Source organism: Nomascus leucogenys, chromosome 4 (genome assembly GCF_006542625.1).
Source record: "Nomascus leucogenys isolate Asia chromosome 4, Asia_NLE_v1, whole genome shotgun sequence".
NCBI lineage: Eukaryota > Metazoa > Chordata > Mammalia > Primates > Hylobatidae > Nomascus > Nomascus leucogenys.
The window spans coordinates 52,594,574-52,619,245 of NC_044384.1; the positions used below are offsets into that span (position 1 = coordinate 52,594,574).

The following is a 24,672-nucleotide window of genomic DNA, read 5'->3' on the forward strand; positions in this document are numbered from 1 at the left end:
AAAAGTCAAGAATAATAAGTGATTTTCTTTTCTAGCACATGGAAACAATAAATATGTCTTACTAGTGTATTATGATAGTAAAAAATAAGGAGAAAAATGTCATCAAGGACGACAACATGTTATCCACTGATTAAACCTCTCTAGGGACCTATGGGCACACAAAGATGACCCAGAATAGGCTTGAGAGAGAGAAACTGTGGATGGAAATATAATAACCACCCACAAACATTTGAACATTACACCAGAAATGGAACTATATATCATTTCATGCCAGCTACAACTGAAAGTGATAACAGAAATTTATAAAGAGGTCAGTTTAGCTTAATCTTACATAAAAGTTCTCAGTAGTAATCCATTATCTTTGGGGTTTGGGAAGACTAATAATTTGATGCAGTGGATTTGCTTTGCCAGAATAAATTCATGACCCAGGTCAAATTTAAGTTTTTTTGTTTTTTTTTTTAAGGTTTTTACTACTGTCACATTTTAAAACATCTTTACATTTTTTATTTCTCCAAATACATTTTATCTAAAAAACATTTTTGATGATTATTTGTATTTATAGTAACTCTGTTTCAGACATTTCTGAAAACTGGAGACTTTTTTTTCAACTCACCAAGGTGATAATCAGTGCGAAAAATCAGTGTGAAAACTTAATAAACTAGCAAGTGATATTACTTTGTCCTAAAAAGGATAATAATTTTTTTATATTGAGCAAAGCATTTTGCTGACTAAAATATAATGTCTTACTCATAGTTCAATGCATGCTAGACTGTCTTAAAAAATAGATAAGGAAAGACATATTTAGGTGCTGAGAATCATAAAGATAGCATTTGTAAGAATTTTTAATTTTTAAAAAAGAGTAGTTCTGTGAAGACTTGTTGAATGCATTACTGAAACAATATTCCCATCACAAACAGCTGTTGTAAATTTTTTAAAATATTATGTAATGTATTTTATTCTTGCTTAAGACTAATATTTACCCAGAAAAATAATGGAAAGTTGCAAAACACATAAGAGAAATCTATAATCACTAAAGACATATTATAAACATAGTTTTAAGAAAGGATAGCTGATTAATTCACCCAGGAAATATTTACTTGGGGCAGACTGTATTGATGGCCCTGGTTCAAACTGCAATAACGTCAACAACAGTAGTCTTAACAAAGACTATTTTAGCAATAACGAAAATGCTTGACTGAAATTCTTGAAAGGCTGTGAAAAGTTTGAAGTTCAGCTTTAACACCGATAAGCAGAGCTATGTATGTTCTAAAGTTCAGTTTGATATAGTATTACCTGTGTTGCCAGCGGCAAGTTTCCTATAGATTACATCTCTCCATTCTCTCCACTTTTTCCCCATTTCTACTGCTAAGACATTTGTCCAGGCCACTATCATCTCTTGCCTAGATTAATGTGTCAGTTTCCTCACTCATTCTCTGCCTCCAGCCTTGCGCAGTCACCTCTCTGCCTGCAGCCTTGCACAGTTTCCATGCTGCAGACAGCATGAGGTTTCTGAAGTGTTAATCCCTTGCTTATTACCTCATTCTCCCCATTGCTTTTGGAATAAAGTTCACACTCTTAAAACAACATGCAAGACCCTTGGTACCATTTGCGACCTCATATTACTCACTCCATCAGGGTCTATGCTGCAGCCATGCTAAGCTGCTTTTTGTTCTCCAAATATGCCATGTTCTCTCTCTCACCCCTGGAACTGGATTAATATTTTTTCTCACTGACCAGAAAGTCCACTTTCCTTCTCATCCCCTCTCTTTATTTCCTATCCCCTCCCTTCATGCTTGAAATTAATTGCTCTTTGTAGAAACTATCTTTGATTCTCCTTAACTGCTACCCCAAGGTTAAGTGGTCCTCCTGGTTTCTTCTGAGGCATTGCCTTGAATGAATACTCAGTACCTTGAGACCCACTGACCTTATATTCCCAACACCAAACATACACCCAGACCACAGTAGACAATAAATATGTTAAATTACATAAATGGTTAAATACATGTATCAGGATGAGACCCTGTACTGCTTCTTTTTTTTTTTTTTTTTTTTTTTTTTTTTTTGAGACAGGGTCTTACTCTGTTACCAAGGCTGGAGTGCAGTGTTTTAATCATAGCTCCCTATAGCCTTGAACTCCTGGACCCAGGTGATCCTCCCACCTCAGTCTCCTAAGTAGCTAAGACAACAGGTACATGCTACCACACTGGTTACTTTTTAAAAGCTTTTTGAAGAAATGAGGGTCTCACTGTGTTGCCCAGGCAGGTCTTGATCTCCTGGCCTCAGGCAATCCTCCCACCTTAGCCTCTTAAAGTGCATTTATTAAATGATGTGATTGAACCGAAAATATATTTATTCTTTGGTCTGTAGAACCCATCTTTATGACTTCTGTTTAGCAAACAGAGGAGTCCAACATTGAGAAAAGTTTAATAAATGGGCTATTTGCAAAGATGTGGGTGAGTTTTAAGGAAATCACCCAGGAATAGTGTAGAATCTCGGGGTTTATTGAAGGGAATTGAAGGTGGCGCAGAGTTAGTACTCTTAGTCCTGAGAAAGGAGGGAGTGGTTCCAGGACCCAGCACTGGTAGCCAGCTATTGAAACTACCTTTGGAAGAGCATCTCAGCTCTCTGTCCCATCCCCCAACCCCACCCCTCTCCAACAACTTGGGAAACTGGGAGCCAAGGGAATAAATATCTCTTCTCTTTTCTCTTGTTCTCTGACCTCCAACTCCACCATTCCTGTTAGCAAAACCCAACCAGCAGCCAGAAGTCAAGGAAATCTGTGAATAGAGTCCATGCAGATTTGTGCTCCAACAAAGGACAGGGTGGGGAGGGTACCGTCTGGGTGTGGAGAGGCAAACAGAAAAAAAATCATCACAGTCATCTAGTATTTCAAGAATTAGAAAACTGTAACAATTTTTCAAGATTACACCAAGACAAATGCCTAACTTAAGAGAAATATGTCCTAACACCAACTTGGAACTAGTCTTATAATCAGCATGTTTCAATGAATTAAAATAACCTAATCTTCTAATGAAATGGTTAAAATTACTTTGCCTCATATACTCCTTTCTCCTATGTTCCCAATCTTCTCATTTCTGATAGAAACATCACATAGTAATGTCATTCATCACCTTTGAAGTCTCCTTTCTTTTTTTTTTTTTTTGAGACGGAATCTCGCTCTGTCGCCCAGGCTGGAGTGCAGTGGTGCAATCTCGGCTCACTGCAAGCTCCGCCTCCCGGGTTCACGCCATTCTCCTGCCTCAGCCTCTCCGAGTAGCTGGGACTACAGGCGCCCACCACCATGCCCAGCTAATTTTTTTGTATTTTTAGTAGAGACGGGGTTTCACCGTGGTCTCGATCTCCTGACCTCGTGATCCGCCCGCCTCGGCCTCCCAAAGTGCTGGAATTACAAGCGTGAGCCACCGCGCCCGGCCGAAGTCTCCTTTCTTAAAGCCATTGCTTTAAGAAATTTAAAGCCCTTACATTAGGGATAAAAGAAGGTATCTCAGTATTGCAAACTTTATTTAAATGAGTAGAAGAAACTAGAGATGTTTGAGTAGGGCAGTTCAGTGTGGGTAGGAGGTGAGAGTTTGAAAGTTTAGGTGACATCAAAATTGTGAGGTTCAGAGTTGAGTGAGTTTCAGTGAGGTCCAATCTGCACAAATACATTTTAATTATCTTTCCTTTGATTTTTTTTTTTTTTTTTGCATTTCTTACCCCCATCATATCTCCTGCAATTTTAAGCCTACAAATTTTCTATATAACTCTAGGAAGCATTTTCTCTCCTGAATTATGTTGCCTCCAAGGTTTTTGGACAGCCCACAATTTTATAACATGATTAAAACAATAACAGCAAAACAGTGAAAAACATTCCAAATACTGTGGAACACAACCAGCATCCACTGGGCAGGGGGATGAGGACCTGCTGTTTCCTGTCATCAGAGGACAGTCTGTGGCCTCCACTTTGTGAGTGTGCAGCTCAAGCTGGAACTTTTCTTTAACAAACCTTAAAACCAAGCAAGTCTCTGAGATTACTGTTGTTTCAAGGTGTAAAAGTCCAAAGACGTCAACAATTTTAGTGGAAATGCCAATGATAAAAATGGAAAGAGACGGTAAGAGATCTTCAATCTGCAGACCACTTTTTAGCCACAGGAAAGATCTATTCATCACATATGAAAAGCTCACCAGAATTAATTATAGGACTGATCCTGAATTTCATGATGAACCAATGGTGTGATTTATGATTTTCATTAAAAATGTACACAAGAAACAGAAGTAATTGACTTGCTATATTGTATGTGTGTATGTATGTGTGTATGCATAATGCAGGCATAAGGGGGCCCACATTATGATTAATAACATAATTATTTACACACACCTAGAGATAGGCCCAAATATGGAACATTCTTCAAGGGGAAAATTTTCTATTTTAAAAGATCTGTAAAAGATGGTGGGTCATGCCTGTAATCCCAGAAATTTGGGAGGATGAGGTAGGAGGATCACTTGAGTCCAGAGATCAAGACCAGCCTGGGCAACATAGGGAGACCATGTCTCTACAAAAATATCAAAATAAAAAATTAGCCGGGCAGGATGACATGCACTTGTAGTTCCAGCTACCCAGGAGGCTGAAGTGGGAGGATCGCCTGAGCCCAGGAGCTCGAGGCTGCAGTGAGCTATGATTGCATGACTACATTCCAGCTTGGGTGACAGAGCGAGATCCTGTCTCAAAAAATATATATATATAAAAATCTGTATTAACTCAACTGTTGTCTATTGACATCCACTATCAAGAAATACAAATCTGACTATCTCTATTTAAAATCTTCTGGAGGCTTCCCCTACACATAAAATGAAGTGTGGATGACCTGTCCTGTCCCAAACACCCTCATAGCTGGGCCCCTTCCACGTCTTTAACCTCAGCTCAAGGTGTCTCGCCTTGCCACAGTGCTTGGTTTCCTTTCTTTTCTTTAAATTTTTAAAGCCAAACTCTCTCACAACTCAGGATCTTCACACATGCTGATCCTTCTGTCTGAAACACCATTCCCTAGGCTGTTGGCTTAGTTTACTCCTTCTCATCTTTAAGGACTCTGCTCAAACAGCACCTTCTTTCTTGAGCTACTACCTCAGTATCCTCTCCCCCTATTAACTATTGTAGGACCCTGGTTATTTCCTTCATTAAAATTTTAGTCTTTATTTCTCTTGTTTATTTATTTGTATGTTTACTTAGTATTCTTTTCCTGCTAGAATTAATCAACATGAAGGTGATTTTCTTGCTTATGTGGCAGTCTTCAAAGGGCACTGTAGATATGGAGAAGCTCAATAAATATTTGTTAAACAAATGAACAAAAGAAATGGCTTCTCATATATATATGTACATATACATACACTTATATATATAACATACATGTCATATTATATAGTACTTGGTGCTTTACATTTTAGCCCATTTCTCTTTTTTTCAGTAATTACTAACTATGGCTTTTTTTTTTTTTTGAATTTTTATTTCAATAGGTTATAGGTGGTTCTCGGTTACACAGATAAATTATTTAGTGGTGATTTCTGAGATTGTAGTACACCCATCACCTAAGCAGTATACACTGTACCTGATATGTAGTCTTTTATCCCTCATCCCTCGCTCAACCTTCCCCTTTCCTGAGTCCCCAAAGTTCATTATATCATTCTTGTGCCTTTGTATCCTGGTAGCTTAGCTCCCACTTGTAAGTGAGAGTATACAATATTTGGTTTTCCATTCCTAAATTACTTCAATAAGAAAAATGGCCTCCAGCTCCAACCAAGTTGCTGAAAAAGACATTATTCCTTTTTATAACTGAGTAGCATTCCATGGTGTATACGTACCACATTTTCTTTATCCACTTGTTGGTTGATGTAGCTCATTTTCTTTAAGATATTTTTCTTTTATAAATCTTGAAGACAGCTTAAAAATGCTAGGTTATTTGGTCTTTGCCATGGATCTTATTTTAAATTCAATTTTTTTTTCATCTCTTTTTCTTTTTGAGACAGGGTCTCACTGTCACCCAGGATGGAGTGCAGCAGCACAATCATGGCTCACTGCAGCCTTGGCCTCTCAGGCTCAGTAATCCTCCCAACCTCAGCCTCCCAAGTAGCTGACACTACATGTGTGCACCACAATGCCTGGCTAATTTTTGTATTTTTTTGTCAAGATGAAGTTTTTCCATGTTGCCTGGGCTGGTCTTGAACTCCTGAGCTCAAGCAATCCACCCAGCTTGGCCTCCCAAAGTGCTGGGATTACAGGTGTGAGCCACCGCATCAGGCTTACAATTTAAATTTTAAAACAAATGCTTACCAGAGGCCATGTTTATTTTGCTAAAGTGACAGACTACCTAAGGTAGCCATGGTATCTATAAATATTTACTAGTTCTTTTCATCAACAGACATGCTTCAAAATATTCAAGTAAAGTAGGAAGTAATAACAAGCACGAGCTTTTCTTTAATCTCCCTAACTTGATGCTTTTTCATTACTCATTAAGGTCACTTCTTTGCTGCTTTCTGTTTCATCCTATGTGACATAGTCATTTGTATATTCAGCACCTGTGATAACTCATTGTGGTTAAAAGTAATGCCATTTTGCTGCATTTAATCTGAAAGATGATTTAAAAGTTTATTCATGGCTAAGGAGTGGCTGTTGAACATTCCATTTTCATGCTTTAATTCCTGATATTTACCACATTTACAATAAAGTTGTCAATTGGGGCATATTTGTTTCTAGATTTTTTTTTTTTTTTTGAGACGGAGTCTCACTCTGTCACCAGGCTGGAGAGCAGTGGTGTGATCTCGGCTCACTGCAAGCTCCACCTCCTGGGTTCAAGTGATTTTTCTACCTCAGCCTCCCGAGTAGCTGGGACTACAGGGGTGCGCCACTATGTCCAGCTAATTTTTGTATTTTCAGTAGAGACGGGGTTTCACCATGTTGGCCAGATGGTCTTGATCTCTTGACCTCCTGATCCGCCCGCCTTGGCCTCCCAAAATGCTGGGATTACAGGCATGAGCCACGGCGCCCGGCCTGTTTCTAGATTTCTTATGCGATACCTTTGCTTTCCTTCTTGCTACTTCTTCACATTGAAACACATTTTATTTTTCTCTGCTATTAAAATATTTAGTCAGCATGACTACAGACAAGGGCCAGCTTCTGTGCTGGGAAAAATATTTGCACACCTAACCCAGAAGTTTAAACAGTGTTCAGAGGTAATAGGTATTTAATTCATTTGCTTTTAGTTGTGGTTGAAAAAGGATAGCACAAGAATTCTAGTTTCTGGGCAAATAATATAGAAGTGATTTAGTACTCCATGAAATGCAGTCACATGTGTCTAACAATGTAGATTGGATATCTTTTTTTTTTTTTTTTGAGACGGAGTCTCGCTCTGTCGCCCAGGCTGGAGTGCGTTGGCGCGATCTCTGCTCACTGCAAGCTCCGCCTCCCGGGTTCATGCCATTCTCCTGCCTCAGCCTCCCGAGTAACTGGGACTACAGGCGCCCGCCACCACGCCCAGCTAATTTTTTGTAATTTTAGTAGAGATGGGGTTTTACTGTGTTAGCCAGGATGGTCTCGATCTCCTGACCTCGTGATCCGCCCATCTCGGCCTCCTAAAGTGCTGGGATTACCTGCGTGAGCCACCGCGCCCGGCTGGAGATTAGATATCTACGTGCAGATTTGTTAAACAGTCCCTCTAATCAAGATGAAAAAGAAAGCTTGAAAGATGTATCAACTGTGATATTGTGAAAGCTTATAAAATTGATGACCCAACATCAAAAATTAGACTGTATCGCAATGTAACTACAATAGTGAGCATAGAGAATTTTTACAAAATAAGATTGATATATGAAAATCAAGAATTAAAGTGCCCAGAACAATGGCTAGCTACTACATAGAACAAGAGGCAACAAGATAGAAGAAAGGCAGACTTATCAATGTAATAGTGATGTCATTTCATTGAGCTATTTTAATTAATTCAAAAATTAATTCATAGATGCCTAAATCTATGATTTCCCATAAGCTGAAATGTGAAAACGTTCCAAGGTAATTGCATTGGGATACATTCCTCCTTGGAAATTTTATTCTTAGATGTTACCATGTGTATTAAGAAATGTATTGAAGAATAGACTTTAGCAAGAGATTGTATCTTGAACTTGCTTATTTTTACCTTAGTAACTAAGGTACAGGTTACATTCACAATTATTAGCCAGAAATAGCATCTTTGTTTTCCCTCTAAAACAAGGCAGTCTTTCAAGTTCTAAATCCCACTGTCTTACCCCTCAGAAGTACAAGATATAAATATCTAATAGATACTTTCCTTCTTTTCTAAATATTAGGAGAGAATTTTAAAAAATTTTATTACAAGGGGGAAAAAAGACTTTTAAATAGACCAAATATCCAAATGTTATTTAGAATAGCTATATGTAGACATAGATTCAGATGTAAATAACTAGCTAAATAAAAGCATAAGCTTAATAATACTAACCTGAATTGGTTTCATTTTCAGCTCACTTTAAGTATTAACATTAGAAATCATATTTGTAGCACACTGCTAATATTATACTTATGATGCTACTGAGTATAAATTTTCTTTTACACTAATTTTTTCATCACAGGTATTAGTCTTCAAAAATCATTATTTACCTTTATTTGAAAAAAAATCCTCCCATTAAGGACAACACACTTTGAACAGTCAACAAAACCCCTTCCTTCAAAAAGGCTAAGTCAGTCACCATGCTCTGTGTCCCTCTGGGTTGAAATGATATTAGATTTAGTGAGGTGAGCCGTATATCACAAGTACTCTCAGTGCTGGACAAGGAAATATTTCATTGCATGGGGTTGGAGGTGGATTTAGAATTACTCTGTGCCCTCAAATGCTGTATTTTATCTTAGGATACATCATTGACATATTCTCTATTTCATCAAATTTCTTACCAGCTTGCTTGTTGCCTGCATTCTCTCTCTCTCTTTCAAGTACACGTACACACACACACACACACACACGCACACACATGCACACCATTGATAGAAATCACAAAGCCATTTTTTCTTTTTGCTTTTATTCACTCCCAGCAGATCTTTCTTTTTCCTGTAAGGTTACCACTTCTAAATTTAATGATATGTGTTTTGAGTTCATTATTTAAAGGAATCACATCTTGCTAATTTTTGTATCCAAGGCACCGGCACATAGTGTCTGTACTGACTGAACAGGCCAAGCTTGGTGAGTTAATTAATAAAATATTTGGTAAGAAAAGTTCCATCATTATCTTATCACTTGACATGACAATGTTGAAACTTACAGGATGGAAGGCATCTCATTAATTCAGACCATTTCAAATCAATTTTATTTTGACTTAGGGTCTTGAAATAACGTATCATTATCTTTGGCCATATCAAAAACTGAACCCAGTTGGAAAATATTTATATGTCCAAATATTGGTTTAGAGGAAAGTATAGCATTTTTTTCATAAATTGTTCACACAGAATTTTCCCTATTCCAACCATATATCAAAAACCATCAAAGATATAAAATATAATTTCTTTCTACAGAAGCACATTTGTATTTCCACATTTTATCTATTTCTAATTTAGGTTTTGCTATATATAAACATTATCTTATAAAAGATTTCATTGTTTAGGACTTAAGGGTAACTATTAGGAAAGGTTTTATTTTATATTGTTTCAAAAGGAAATTTATACTTGCTTAGCTTTAAGAAATTACGTGCATAACTTCCCAAGTAACTTTGATTTTCCTAAAATAACTGCAAGCATTTCTTATTCAATCAACCAATCAATATATATTTATTGACCTGCTCTATTTACCAAGACTATTAGGTGCTGACTATTCTAAGTTATTTTACCTTGAATTATCGCCTTACTGGGGCAGCTGATATATAATAATAATGGCAACACATCTTGTTTCATTTTTATTTACTTATAATTATCTCCTGGTTTTTCTGTTTTACAAATATTATTTTTCACACAACTTAAAATTTATAATTCTTTAGGAGTCATAATTCTTCCTTATTTATTTATTTATTTATTTATTTTGAGACGGAGTCTCACTCTGTCGCCCAGGCTGGAGTGCAGTGGCGCAATCTCGGCTCACTGCAAGCTCCGCCTCCCGGGTTCACGCCATTCTCCTGCCTCAGCCTCTCCGAGTAGCTGGGACTACAGGCGCCCGCCACCACGCCCGGCTAATTTTTTTTTGTATTTTTAGTAGAGACGGGGTTTCACCGTGGTCTCGATCCCCTGACCTCGTGATCCGCCCGCCTCGGCCTCCCAAAGTGCTGGGATTACAAGCGTGAGCCACCGCGCCTGGCCAATTCTTCCCGCCAATTCTTCCTCACCATAAGGCATTTTTCCCTTTGCATTCTGCTTTTTCTCCCCAATATTCTTCTGAACACTTAATTTGTGCTTTAGTTATAGATATTTGGTCTTTGATTTGTTCTTGATTTTTAAGAAAATAATACCTTCCTTAAACAATGTTAAAGACAGAGTCAAATCTTTTTTAATTATGTCTTCATCACACAATAATTTTGATCTACCCAAAATTATAAAATTTGCTATACCATGCTTGCTATGGCAGGAGGTAAATCATTATGTTTCCATATCTCTCCTTGACTGGGAAATCTTAATGCTTTCTCCTTTTTCCTATTTATTCCTGATGTTACAATTATTTCTTCTTAAATTTCAGAAAGGAATTTTTACGTTGTACAATGCCACATTCTGTATCCTATACATAGACCTCTGGTAATCAGGTCTTTGTTTCTCTCTTGTATTCACATTTTTTTGTTGTCAATTTCTTCTACTGAAGAAATCAGCCTTTTATTTCCTGATTAGAATTCACTTTAAATGTCACTACACAGATAAATCAATATGTGAAGGTGAAAATGACTTGAAGAGCTTTGTCAAGGTAAGTGTTCTATGTGAGATGTCATGGGAGTTTTGAAACCAGAAGGATCCTTAGGGCTTATGGACTTCAATGACCTCTTGCACTGCAGATGAGGAAACTGAGCCCAGGAAGAGAAGACTTGCCCAACTTAACGTGAACAAATCCTGTTCTCCAAGAGTCTATTTCATAGCACTAATGGACGCTTTCTAAAAGTGATTTTAAATTTTTAATAGTTGTTTGTTTTTATTTTTTTTCCCAGAAATATCTGGATACAGTGGGTTTTATCTTCTCTTTCAAGAGTTCTATTATTCTTTTCTTCTGGTTCAGTGGGCTGGCTTGTGGTCACTTGACCAGGAATCAACATAAATCGCATTCTATCATTTTTTTCTAGTTTTACTCCTATGCTGCAGAATAAAAGCAAGATAAGATAAAAGGAAACTACTGTAGCTACTGGACTATCCTCTATTGACTTGTGTAAAAATATCTCTTCCCAGATAAATATATCCCTGCTTTCCCTCAAAAAATAGTTGGAGCCATAAATAAGAAGGTTTAGAGGTATTTGCAACACCCACATGACCTGACATATTGTGCTAAATGCATTTCTGCTGAATTTTGACTTTGGCCATTCATTAAGCCAAGTCATCATTAACACCTGCATGATTAGAGAAAACCGTAAACTCAAAAATAGCAAGAAGTATCCCTTAGCAGTGTAATGTTGATACCTTAAATTAGTTTTGGTACATAAGGAAACCAGGAAAATATCCTTTCCTACTCTTTTCCTACCTCTCTACCCCAGGTCACCTTACACACATTTTTCATCTCTGTGAGCAGCTCACTGAAGTCATTCTTTATACTACTAGTTATACTTTCAAAGTTAAGTTTAACTTTATTGTTGTGCTTAGTCTAACGATATCAGCATTGTATGTCTTTTCCAAATGATGAAGTCTTCCTTCTACAAAGGCACTTTTGCTATTGAATGTACCTTGAGGTTTGATGCAGAAACCACGTTTATGGACCATAATTGTTACTAACCTATTCATTAAAGGATCAATGATCTGTAAGCTTCACACTTGCCCAGAAACAGTCAATAGGTAAACATTTTAAGAAATTGAAAGAACTAAACAAAATTAATAGACTGGAGAGTTTAGAAACATGCTGTGAATCAATGTTTTAGAAATAATTTACCGTGTAAAATTAAATTAGTTTACAAAACTAAAAGGTAATATTTTCACATAACAATATAACTCCCAGTCAAATGGCATGAGAACATGCATCTTATACTGGTGTTTCATATACATTTTAGGTAATTTTTTTGATCCTTTATTCATCAACCTTGGATATTAAAAATATTCAATTTTCTATAATAGTAATTCTTTAAATTTTTAAAATCAGTTTTAAACAGAGGTCTAGGAATGAAAGACAGCCACAGTTCTAAATATTTGATTTGCTGTGATAGATAAGTGAATAAAATAGATTGTAAAGACTGGAAAACACCATAATGGACTAGCAATGTCTAGTAGTTCATCAATCAAGCAAATTCAATAAGTTGATCTGACTGCACCCAATTCCCCCGTTAGCTACTAAAACTTTTCAATTTATGCTCATTTTGAGCATAGAACTGTATTCAAATACAGTTCTAATGATATTCTTGCTCAACTTCTGAGAAGGCACAGGCCACAAAATTTGCATGTCTTGCAACAGCCTAGAAGTAGAGTTCATATATTATCAGGTTGGCCTGAATTTCCTCACTGCTGTGATATAATGGATAGTACCAACTCCAAGAATTCATAGAACATGGATGGATACACAGGGAACCAAACCAAGAGCGAGTAAGTTAAATGGTTAGTTCATTCAAGGAGCGCTCATCAATTGCCTACCAGGCATGTGTCAGTTAAATACAGCTCAGAGAACACTAGCTTGTTTCTTTCAACTCAGGCGATATTTATTCTATTGGAGAATGAGGATCTTCCCTATATGAAGGACTGACTCTGGGTTAAAAGTTAATAATAAATCAGCAAGTTGTATTACAATAGTTTGCTTGTGGAATGATTTGTTTACTTTTTTTCAATTTTCCAAATTTTCAATAATGTGTTTATATGGCATTCATAACTTTAAAACTCCTTTACAATTAAGCTGAAATAAAAAGAAATCTATAAAACAAAACAAAACAAAAAAACCCAGCAAATATACAAATTTTAAAAATTAAACTCTTATGTCTATTCAAGTCCTTTGCCCATTTTTATCAGGTTATTTGACTTTTTTGTTGTTGAGTTATAGGAGCTCTTTATATATTCTGGATATTAATAATATCAGAGATCTAACATTGTCAAATTCATAGAAGCAAAAGGTAGAATGGTAATTATCAAGTGCTAGATGGGAGAGGAAAAGGGGGAGCTGTTTGATGGATAAAGTTTCAACTTTGCAAGATGAAGAAATTCTGAAGATCTATTTTACAACAATGTGAATGTATGTTAACACTACTGAACTGTACATTAAAAATGATAAAAATGTGGTTTTTACCCCAATTTTTAAAAATGCATGAAAATAAAACACTTGTGACAGAATAATAAATCAGGTTCTGTTTAAAAAGAAACCAGCATCAGGCAAACAAGTCCTATAATGGGAATTCTTCAAAGAACCAAAGTTCACTACTACCAGATGTGTTATTCCTAAACCATTAATAAGAATAAGACCTACTGGAAATGCATAAGGCTAATATTTCAGTTTCAGCAAAAACAACAACAAAATTCTAATGTCGTAATAAGGTAGGTTTAACTAGTTAATGCTTTTAAAAAATAGTTGAGTTTTTCTTTGTTAATTTATAGAAATCATCTGAATGCAAAATAAGAAATCAAGGATTCATTTATTTTTATTTGTCCTAGTTTGGTCAAATTGTTGCTAGAATAATGTTTAGAACTAATTTTTAAACCTTAATGAACCATTTTTATTTTTTCTTTTCTCTCTCTCTCTCTTTCTTTCAAGACAAGGTCTTGCTGTGTTGCCCAGGCTGGAGGGCAGTGGCAGGATCAGAGCTCACTGCAGCCTTTTACTCCTAGCTTCAAGTGATCCTCCCACCTGGGCCTCCCAAAGCCTGGTGTTTCCTTTAATGATCTAAAAATGTTATTCTAGTGTTGGTCTTTGCAAAGCTCTTTAAAACCGCCAACTTCAGCTTGTCCGATTTTGAAATGCGTGGCCTGAGAAATCTCCTAGGTCTTGAACATTATAAATGGGTACTATGCTCATTTTGAGGGAGCCCCGGCTTACACAAACCTGCTGCTGAACTTAGCCGTGCTTACAACAAGCACTTTATTGATCTATTATAATTGATGTATTAAAACAAACAAACAAACAAACAAACAAACAAACGAACATCACCTCCTGTCTGTAAAGCAAAACACATTTTGACTTTGGAGTTAACGTTTGCGACAGCCTTCTAACCTATGGATGTATCCCTCAGGACTGGGTTTCTAGAAAAGCTAGGAGAAGACCCCAGGGCAGGGGAGAGGAGAGGGCGAATTGGGAAAGAACTGCGAAGGTAATCACTTCCTCAGCTGGGCATGGGGTGGCACCTGAGCCCTGGTACGCGGGGCTGGGAGGGAGGGCGAGTCGCCAGTGGAGGCCAGGCCAGAAAGTCAGAGGAAAGAGGGGACGAGACAGCCACAAAGGCAGAGCGGGAGAAGGCAGGGCGGGCAGCGGGGGCGAGGGAGAGAGAAAGAGGGAGGCGGAGCTGCCCGGGCGGGCGGGGGCGCGGGCGCGGGCGGGAACGGGCGCGGAGGCGGCGCCGCAACCCCCGCCGGGCCGGACGCGGGAGGGCCAGGGCCAGGGCCAGGGTGAGTGCCCGACTCCGAGCTGTCCCCGCTCCCGGCGCTGCGCTCCGCTCCCAGCCACCTCACGGCTGCCAGGAGTGCGCGGGAGTTTGCCCAGGAGCGCGGGGAAGTTTCCACAGAAGCTGCGCTCCTCGAACAGCAGCACCTGCAAGCGCCGGGCGGCGGCCCGCGAGGTAACCGCGCTGGGGCTGGGGTTGGGGCTTGGGGGCACTGGAGGGGCCAGATGATGGGGCGCTGCTGGGTACCCGCGCCGGGAGAGGGCTCTGGTGGGCGGGGACGTGCTCCCTCACCTTTCCAGGTGCTTCGCCGCTGGGGACGCGGGAGGCTTCTTCCTTTTTCGATCTCCCCCACCTCCAGTATTCCAACCCACTTCCCTTCACTTCAATGGACGGAGGACGGGAGGTGGGGGGCGGGAGCGGGAGGGGATCCTGACTTTGAGGGGGCGCTGGAGAAGGACGGCCGCCTGAACTTGTCAGCTACCTGAGCTGCCTTCCTGCGCCCCGGCGGGGCCCCCTGGACTCCAGGATTCCGGGGTCAGACCCCACTTGGGGCAGGCAGAAGTTGGAAAGAGGACGGCAGGAACAGTCTTTAGTTTCTGCTGCCAGTCTGTCCGGTCCTCCAGCGAGTCTGGCAGAAAGACGAGCATCTCTGCTGCGAGGGTGCCTCCTTTGCGTCAGTCTCAAACTCCGCGACCTGGCTCAGGCTCAGGCGCAGGCTGCGGGCGAGGTGGGAGGGAAGTCAGGGGGACAGGGAGGCCAGGTGCGATCGTGGCCAGAGCAGAGGGGTTGGGAGGGGCGATATGAGGAGGGGCTGCAAGTGGGTTGGGGAGAGAAGGAATGGTGTGTTTGTTTCTGCTGCTGTTACTTTCACGGGGTTACCTGCTCCCTCTTCTGCCCCATTTGAACATCCTGCCTATCAGCATGTTTCTGTTAGAAGGTGTTATGGTTGATGCCTGTCAGGAGTTATTTCCAACTAAGTTCACAGGTGCTAAGTCTAGAGCTGCAGGCCTTCCTCCTTTTTCTCTCTCTGCGGTCCACCCCCAGCTCCCTCCCACAAACATACTGTGCCTGAATAATCCCCAGCGTTTTGAAAGCGATGGCAAGTGAATAATATACAACGTGTGTGTGCGTGACTTTTTTCTCCCTATTATGCTATCAGATCCAAATCAAAACGCCGTGGATGCTTAACAGGACTCCCTTTTCGCAGTTTTTCTGATAATTGAGAGTATTACCAATGTTTATTTTTCTTCGCTTTAACCTCAGAATTGCATTAATCTATCTTTGTACAATTTTATTTACATTGTTATTATTCCTCTCGGTTTGAAGTACATGGGCCTCTTTTCAACTCACATATACACACCCAAATGCAGTGTGACCATATTTAGTATTTATCTGTCTTCTGATTCAGTTGCCTGGCACCTGCTAATTCCAGTACCTAATCATAACACCATATGCCTGCCAACCAACGTGAGGATAAGGTGAATGCTATTGTTTTTCATGGGCAAGAGCACCCTGAACTACCACTTTTTTATTATTGCTCAAAGGGTGTAAGAGCTTCAATCAATGTGAATCAAATTTACAAAACAATATTACAATTCTACACCATACGATCAAACAGAATATGATTCCTAGGCACTTACAGCTGACCAGTAATTGAGGAAAAATTAAAATCCTCTCATCATATGGAAAACATTTAGATTGCATATAGTCAATAAGAAATAGCACAAACTGAATGCCCCCAGAAAATGAGAAAAATGTTCCTCTTACCTCATTTGGTTTTTATCTCCTTCATTACAGTACCGTCCTCCAAAAAATGAGCACCTTGCATATAAACGTTGGTATGTACTAACTAAACACCATAATTTTTAATACAGAGGCTTGGTGATAGTCCAAAAACATAAATGTTTTAAATCATTACCAACCATCTGTTCTCTCCCACTCACTTACAGCACAATGTTTTATTTTCACAGGTATCAAAACATACTTACTCATTTCATACATTCCCATGACTATCCTGAAAGCCGTAATGGTATCCAATGTTGACTCAAGTTCAGTAACTGTTGTGTTTGGCTTATTACACTATAAGCTCTGCTTCTTTTATTTTCAATGAAAGAAGACATTCTAAAAATTTCAAAGCACTTGGCCAAGGCTGGTGTATACTCCAGTAAAAATCTGATTGCTTTCCCCCCACCCCTCACCTTTTTGTTAACAGAGAGAAGCTAGAAATTAGTGCAGCTGCAGGGCCCTCCTGGTGACCTTCTTTTCCTTTCTTCTTGGTCACAAGGGTAGCATTTGATGCTCTGAAGAAGTGCATTAAAAAGCCCTGTGACTTCAGAAACTTAGTATGGTTTCCAGGAGAGTGTATCATCTTCCAAGGAAGAATTTACAAAATAAGAGACTAACTTACTGTTACAAACTCCAAATTCAGTAAACCTAAGAAATACACATTGTTTCCCACATCAATATTGCATATGAATAGCATAGGATGTGAGATAGAATATGAACAACATGTTTACTTGTATAGTGTTCTTTATATTTGTATTTGGGAATCTGGATGAGTTGGGATGTAATCAGCAGATAGATTCACACTCTTTGTTTGGTTGATGTCATCAATAAAGCAAGATTTGAGATATTCAGTTCCCTATCCAAGAAAGGTTTCCCATTCAGGGGTGTTTGCTCTAATTAGAACTTCAATATTATGGTATTTTAGCATTCAAAATTACATTACATAATAAATCCTTTGTTCCTTTAGCATAGCCAGCACATTAGGAAAATTCTTTTCACTCAAATATGGGTGCAAGATCCCAAAGCATTTTCATATTTTTTGAGGAAAAAGATAGTGGTGATCTTTTTCACACTTTGCAAATAATTGATATGTACTTGAAGATTATCAGGAACCAAGAAAAATTGGAGCATTATCACCGGCTACACTGTTCTATACTGCTCTTTGCCCCGAAAGCGTTAAGATTCTCCTAACTTAAAAGAATGGCTTTGGACAGAATAAACCCAAACTACTGATAATTTGAAAGTAAAGTTGCCTTTAAAAATATAGTCTAATTAAAACCATTGGATATTACATAAGAACATGTTACATCTTATTTTTCTGTATACTAAAAATGAATTATTGAGGAGAAATAGTTTCACCATGTATAGTAAATACTCTGAATTATTCATGTTAATAAGAGAAATAGAGGCAAAGATAATGTAAAATCATGGTTATTTAAAAAGTCATTTGTGTTTGTCTTTGGAATGTATTGCATGTTTGGTTTAAAAAAGATTTTCATTGTTATTGTGGGCAAGTTGCCTTTCTGATTATTTTCTTGTGTTTAGGTTAATTTTTAAATGAGCTTTCATACCTCAAACACCAAAACCCATTTGTGGGGAGGCGGGGAAGATGGGCAGACTGCCCAGAAACGAGCTGGGTGGCAGAAGTAAGCAAACCTAGTATGAAAACTTTGCAGGAAATCATATGTAATTCAAAGAAAGATAAGCAAGACTTGATTGTATACCTGTTTAATGAATATGTGTTAAGGATTAGATACGTTCCCAGATTGTATACCTGTTTAATGAATATGTGTTAAGGATTAGATATGTTCCCAGCAAAAATAAAAGTCTTATAGTCAAAGTTTGAGAAATTCAATCCCACTTTACATGTAACAGAAGTGTTTAATATATTTTAAGAAGTGATAATAGGTTGCTCCTGAAAATCAAATAAGAATGTATTAATGTATGCATCTTACTATTAATACACTGCATTTTTAAGTGTTTTCCTAAAGCATACATATGCCTTTGGCATTAAATGGCATTCCTAGGCCTTATATATTAATATGTCCTTTCCAAGAGAAGGAATAGCAAGAAGCCATCTAAGTAAGGGGTTTGGTCCATTCCATCTCTATACCTATGCTCCAAATCAAAAACACATTTCATCAAAGAGAACCTCTCAATTATTGTTACAGTGGACCAAACTAGATAAAATAGTTGAAGTTCAGCAAGACTGCCAATTTAACAGATGTCTATTGTGTTTTTCAAAAGCTCTAGGGCAAAATTGGTTGTAGATGAGTTACTTGAGCAAGAAGCTGATTCATACCATAGCATTAAACATCTTGTTTATAGTCAGTTTTAGTTGGACATAGATTTTGTTGAATTGTTAGTTCTGTAGACTGTTAGAATTTAGAAAACCTCTGTGTGGAAGGTTAGAACTGCCAAAAATATATGATGGGAAAAGCAGATAAGTTCATTTTTATTTCAAATATTCACAGCCGAACTGTAACTTTTATAGAAGTAAGGAGAATGGTGATAGAAAAGTAGATGTACCCTTCAGAATAGAGACTATGTTCTCATCATAAATATGCTCACTACATAAAGTGTAGGGATGCTTTTTTTTTAGGAAACATTTTCCTTTTTTATGAGGCATGGCATTTTTTAAAGACTTAACTAGACTGAATATTTTAAAAGAAATATTGTGGTTGGAAATATAATTGAGACCCACAGGATAAATTTTACATACATTTATTAAAGGAATCCATTTCTTCTTATCAGTGCCTAAGTCTTAGGATCAAGATTATGCATTTTTTAATAGAGCTGGAAAGAACCTTAAAAGTAATTTATTCCTGTGCCTCATTTTACAGTTGCAGAAATAATGGGGAACTACAGTGATCATGATGAACTGCTAAAGGTCACACTGGTAGTGGCAGAGCAGAAACTAGAAACCGGGTCTCCTGACTCCTCATCCAGCTACCTCTTAGAAAGTTAGATTAGTTAGGTAGGGGAGTTAACTCTTTCTGGCCATCACGGTATCAACTAATACATGATAGTCATGGAATGAAGCAGTACAGAGGTATATGTAGAAGGCTTGTGATTTGCTGTCTTCTCTCATGCATTGAGTAGTCATCGTGGACCAGACTGTGATCCTTGACCCTCTCAGACTCTGTCCTCTTTTTTAAAAACAAATATTTGGTTACCCCCTTATTATCCTCAAAAGTCATTTATAAATAATTACAGAATATAGTTGTAATTTTTAAAAACTAATAAAATAAAAGTAATGTGTATTTCACTACTAATGTTCGGGGATAACTTCACTAGACACACAGTAAAGTCCGTGCTTATATGAATATATGATGAATAAATTTGAATTTAAGACAAATAAAACATCAGAAGACATCCCGTGCAAGAAGTGCGCAAAAGTGAAAGAATGAGGATAGACTTAAACTAGTGCTGAGATACTAACAACCCAGACTTATTTGTAGATGAAAACCGGAAGAAGGAAGTTAATGGTATAGGGAAAATTTGGCAAGTCAAATGTAGACTCTTGGAGTGGAGAAAATTTTAAAATATGATATTTTGCAAATGAGAGAGTAAATACCATTGATATGCTTCCACTAAAATCCCAAAATTACTTTCTGGAACATTTCCATGTTGTTACTAATGTGAATTCTATTTCAAGAGATGCAGGTTACTCACCGTATTATCAATAAGTAAAATACTTCGAAAATAAAAATTACTGATTTGGTGCTGAGTTGGTCTTAAGTTTAATTTCTATCAACATTATAGTCTATCAATTCTAGAGTTAGAAAATAGAGTACATGAAATAATTAAACTATTATTGTAAATTGCTCGGCTTTTGGTGGGAATGTAAATAAAATTCTTAATTATAATTATGTACCAGATTCTACAGTTTGATATGCATAACATTTAGTTCAATAGGACACATAAACTTTATATGGAATATTTTTAGAAAAACTCTTCATTAAATTGGACTGCCTCCCCCTATATACACTAAAAGCCAATAGCACACCACTACTACCACCACCAATAATTTGTGACAACCCTGAACGTACCCAGTCCTACCTAAAATATTCTGTAGGGGTGTTACTTGCCATTATGAGAGCCATAGAGCTAGATAACCAAGATTTTTATGTAGGCATGGATTATTTTTCGTGCCCATACCTATCTATCTTTACTTCTTTTAAGTAGGACCATTCCATTTGTTCACTGATCCACTGGCTGTAATGGACCAGAACCACAGACTTCACTGCCCTCAAGCGGGTCATGTTCTAATTTTTTTCTGTCACTGTCACCTTTATAAAAATTCACTTCTTCTGGTCCTTATTTCTCTTAGGAATCTATCTTTTTTGGTGACAATAAGTGGTGACAAACTGAAGTACATGCTGGATAATATTTTAGTTGTCTTAGGCCTTAATTTTGCTTAAATGTATATCTCCATAAAGCACTGAAAGTTTTCATATATATATATATATAGAGAGAGAGAGAGAGAGAGACAGACATTATCACACACATGTATGCATGTATGTGTATGTATATATGTGCATATTTATGAAAGCATATATGTATACACACATAATTTTAGGCTTTGAAAAAACAGGAAAGGGGGTATTATTAAGGCTTATATTTTTAATGCCCTTGAAACATGCTTAGGCAAAAAAGAACTGCACTAGTCCGATACTGGAAGTTATACAACAAAACAACATGCTATGAAGTATGCTTATAGTAAAAGCCCAAAAGCTATTACCAACCCGAATAAACTGCTGTATTAGAATTTTGTTATATTGCTTGTGATAGATGCATCCTGTGCTAGCATATTAGAAGTTGAGGGGAAGGGGTGTGGTCAATTTTGTCTGTTTCAGAGGTATTTAACCTGTGCACTGTTGACATCCTAAAAGCACACCAACATCTCTTCTCTTTGTGCAATATACAGTATTTGCAGAGAGATTAGAGGGTTTTGAAGATTACTCATATATACAACATACAGGAGGGTGTAGGATCCCAGAAGCAAGGAGGAAATTGAGAGTGAAGTTCAAACTTTCTTACTTCTGTCTACTGGACGTAACTTAAGATCTACTCTTGAAAATGAAGAGTTAATATGAAATGTCATTTGAGTATTGGCTACAACATCCTGAATGTATCAAATTGTGAGATATTTTTTCTTAGATTACTTCCCAGTCAGGGTCCACGTTACATGTTTTTAGACCATTGTATATCTTATTCTTTTTAAAGAAAGAAGCTTTTTAATGTAAGCTCAGCACTTGAGATTGAAGTCAATAATATGTGTGTGTGGTGTGCATGTGTGTGAACAACCAATTGCTTTGACACAATCACAAAATTCTCTACACAGAAGGGCATGTTTTACCCAATCAAGAGAGGCAGCTTTTCCTACAAAGAGGATGCAGCAATTGTACAGAACACAATTTGATCTATGATTGTTTTCTGTGTATTGTTCATTCTTACTGGAAGCTTCTTGGTCTGTTGAATGGCCCAACATTCAACCTCAGACTGACCCCTAACTTTATTTGGTCTACTTTTGTTACAATTTCTAATGCGAGTATAGTGGTGCAATGGGGATTCAGAGAAGATGAAATGGAAGTTGTTGGATTGGGGAGGCGATAAAGAAAATAAGGTGTTTCTTTCATTTGAACAGCACAAAGATCTATATAGGCAGTGAAATTTTATTGGAATATCTGCCTTTTATTCTGCTTTTTATTTTTGTATGGAATAGAGGGAAAGATTGTGAAAGTAAAACCCTCCTTCCTCTTTGTACTGTTAACTCTGCTATACAAGAGAAAACCTTCTTTGTCAGAGTAAACAAATAGGACACATTCCACTCCCATTGTTCAGAGTGCCTCCTTTTACTATAGTACTTCAATGCTACCCTAAACTGAACTCTATAACACTAAAGAATATGGTTAAGAAAAGGAAAAATATACCCAGCTACTGTGGTAAAAGAAATTTCAGAAGCCTCTACTAGATATATGTGAAAATGGGAAAACCAAGTAAGACGACACTGTGGATTGAAATGAAGAATGTGTTACTTCCTTTTCCATTAATTTCAGTACCAAGAAGCCCAAAATTCCACTTAGTTTTGTGGTCATTTCTATTGTTTTCTTTCTTTTTTTTTTCTTTTCACAGATGGAATTAAAGTGGTGACCTATAGGTCTAGCTTACTTTAAGGAAATATAATCTGTAAGGATTTAGGTAAAATAATGATGTTGATTATATACTTTAATGAATACATTTTAAAATTAAATAGGCACAGTTTTAAAGAAATGATCATCTAAATTAATTTAGTTTTTTTACAGGATTCTTTGAACAGTCAATTAGAAGGAGGGTAATTTTTTTCCCCAAAAGATCGATTTCTCAAGTTATTAAAAAAATGCTTAGGTCTTAGTGACATTTTTTGGACAAAAAGCAGTAACTATCAACACCATTTTACCTTCTAACATTTGCACTCTATTTTCTATTAGGAATTTTTCTTATCAGAGAATGAGATTTTGTTACTCCAGCAGGGCTGGCATTCAGCTAGATGCACTGGTATAGTCTTACTGGTTATTTGTAGCTAGAGTCCAAATTGTGCTGATTGTTAAATAATTTAAATACTAATCCTCCTCTTGCATGATCACTTTTGTAACTTCAGCCTATAAATACACCACTTGCTACTTGCTAAAAGTCTAGCAAAGTCATTTTTTCAGATTTTGCAGATCAGGAAATTAGAACAGCATTTAGAATAGAAATGAATTTGAAAATCACTGAAATCCCAGGTACCAGAGCTTGTTCATCCAATACCTCAGACCTTTGATTCACCTTGGGGTTTCTCAACACACATATACCAAGTACTATCCAGTAAGAATGCCTTGAGATTATTGATATATATTTAATGCAGAGCACTCTACAAAACATAATCACAGCCCAGAAAGTCCCTCTACATTGCCCACTTGTAGATACAGCTCATATACCTGGCATTTCTTCTTGTCTATCTTAAGGAAACATCAAATGAAACATGTCAAAATCAAACTCCTGATCTCTGCTCATCTCACCCCAAAGGTGCAGGGTTCCCATAGTCCAATCTGGTTTTAATCTTGACATTACTTCTCCTTCAATTCCATTACCAAGGCTTTGATTTTGACCTCCAAAATTAATTACAAAAATCTGCCTCTGCCATCACACAAGTGTAAGCATTCACCATCCTTTGTGTAGAAAACAACGTCTCTGTGACTGATCTCCTGGCCTTGTACCCCACCCCAAATTCATCCTCCAATGGGATACCAGATATTATATTTGCATTCAAAATGCAAATATGATAACTATCACCTTCCAACCACTGATAACACTTAAATGAATTACCATTGCTTTGCTTAAGATAAAGACCAAAACTCAGCACCTGATTTTTGTAGCCCAGCAAGGACAGTCTCCTCCACTTTTATCTCTTTGGATGCTCCCATTCTTCCCTCAGCTTCAGCTGGCTGGCTTTCTTCAAGCTGCCTTAACATTCCAGCTCTCTCCCATCCCCCCATCCCCTAAAAACACAAACTCAAGCATTCCCTAGTTAACTCTTAGTTAACACTTTGAAAATATCAACTCAAATGTCACTTCCTCAAATGAACCATCTCTTACCCCTAAATTGAATTAAATACCTTTATAAAATACATATAAGTACATAAACATTTATGTATCTGTATCCATTGTGCTTAGAAGAGTTGCAAATTCACATTTATTTGTATAATTATTTAATTAACCACTAAGATAGGGATCCATCTGGTTTTGATGGTCCTTGTATTCCTAACAAATACAACGCCTGCTTCAGAGAGGAAGTATAATAAATATATTTGTTGAATAAATGTTGAGTGAACATCTCTAACTCCACATGTACAAAGTTGTACACATGTACCACATGCAAACACACGCACATAGCCACCCTCACATTCTAATAAAAAATACATAAATAAGTAAATAAAAGAAAGCTTGTAAGCTCTGATTCCCCACTTTTTTCTTTGTGACCTCTCGAAATATCATACTCCTTGTTCTTCTATTTCTCTTTCTTCTCCATAATTTACATGTGGTTTGGGTGGTGCTACATTTATTTAGAAAGTAAGGCAGGTCTGTTGAATTTCTTACACCCCCCAAAATAAATAAATGCCCAGGCATGCC

General features: G+C 37.5%; 1 protein-coding gene across 1 annotated transcript in view; it reads left to right on the top strand.

The window, feature by feature from the left end:
• Positions 1–14,727: 14,727 nt before the first annotated feature.
• Positions 14,728–24,672, top strand: part of CHST9 (carbohydrate sulfotransferase 9) — a 278,082-nt gene continuing 268,137 nt past the window's right edge. The window contains exon 1 of the mRNA XM_030810619.1: positions 14,728–14,907. The gene's annotated coding sequence lies outside the window, so the exon portion shown is untranslated. The remainder of the gene's footprint in view (positions 14,908–24,672) is intronic.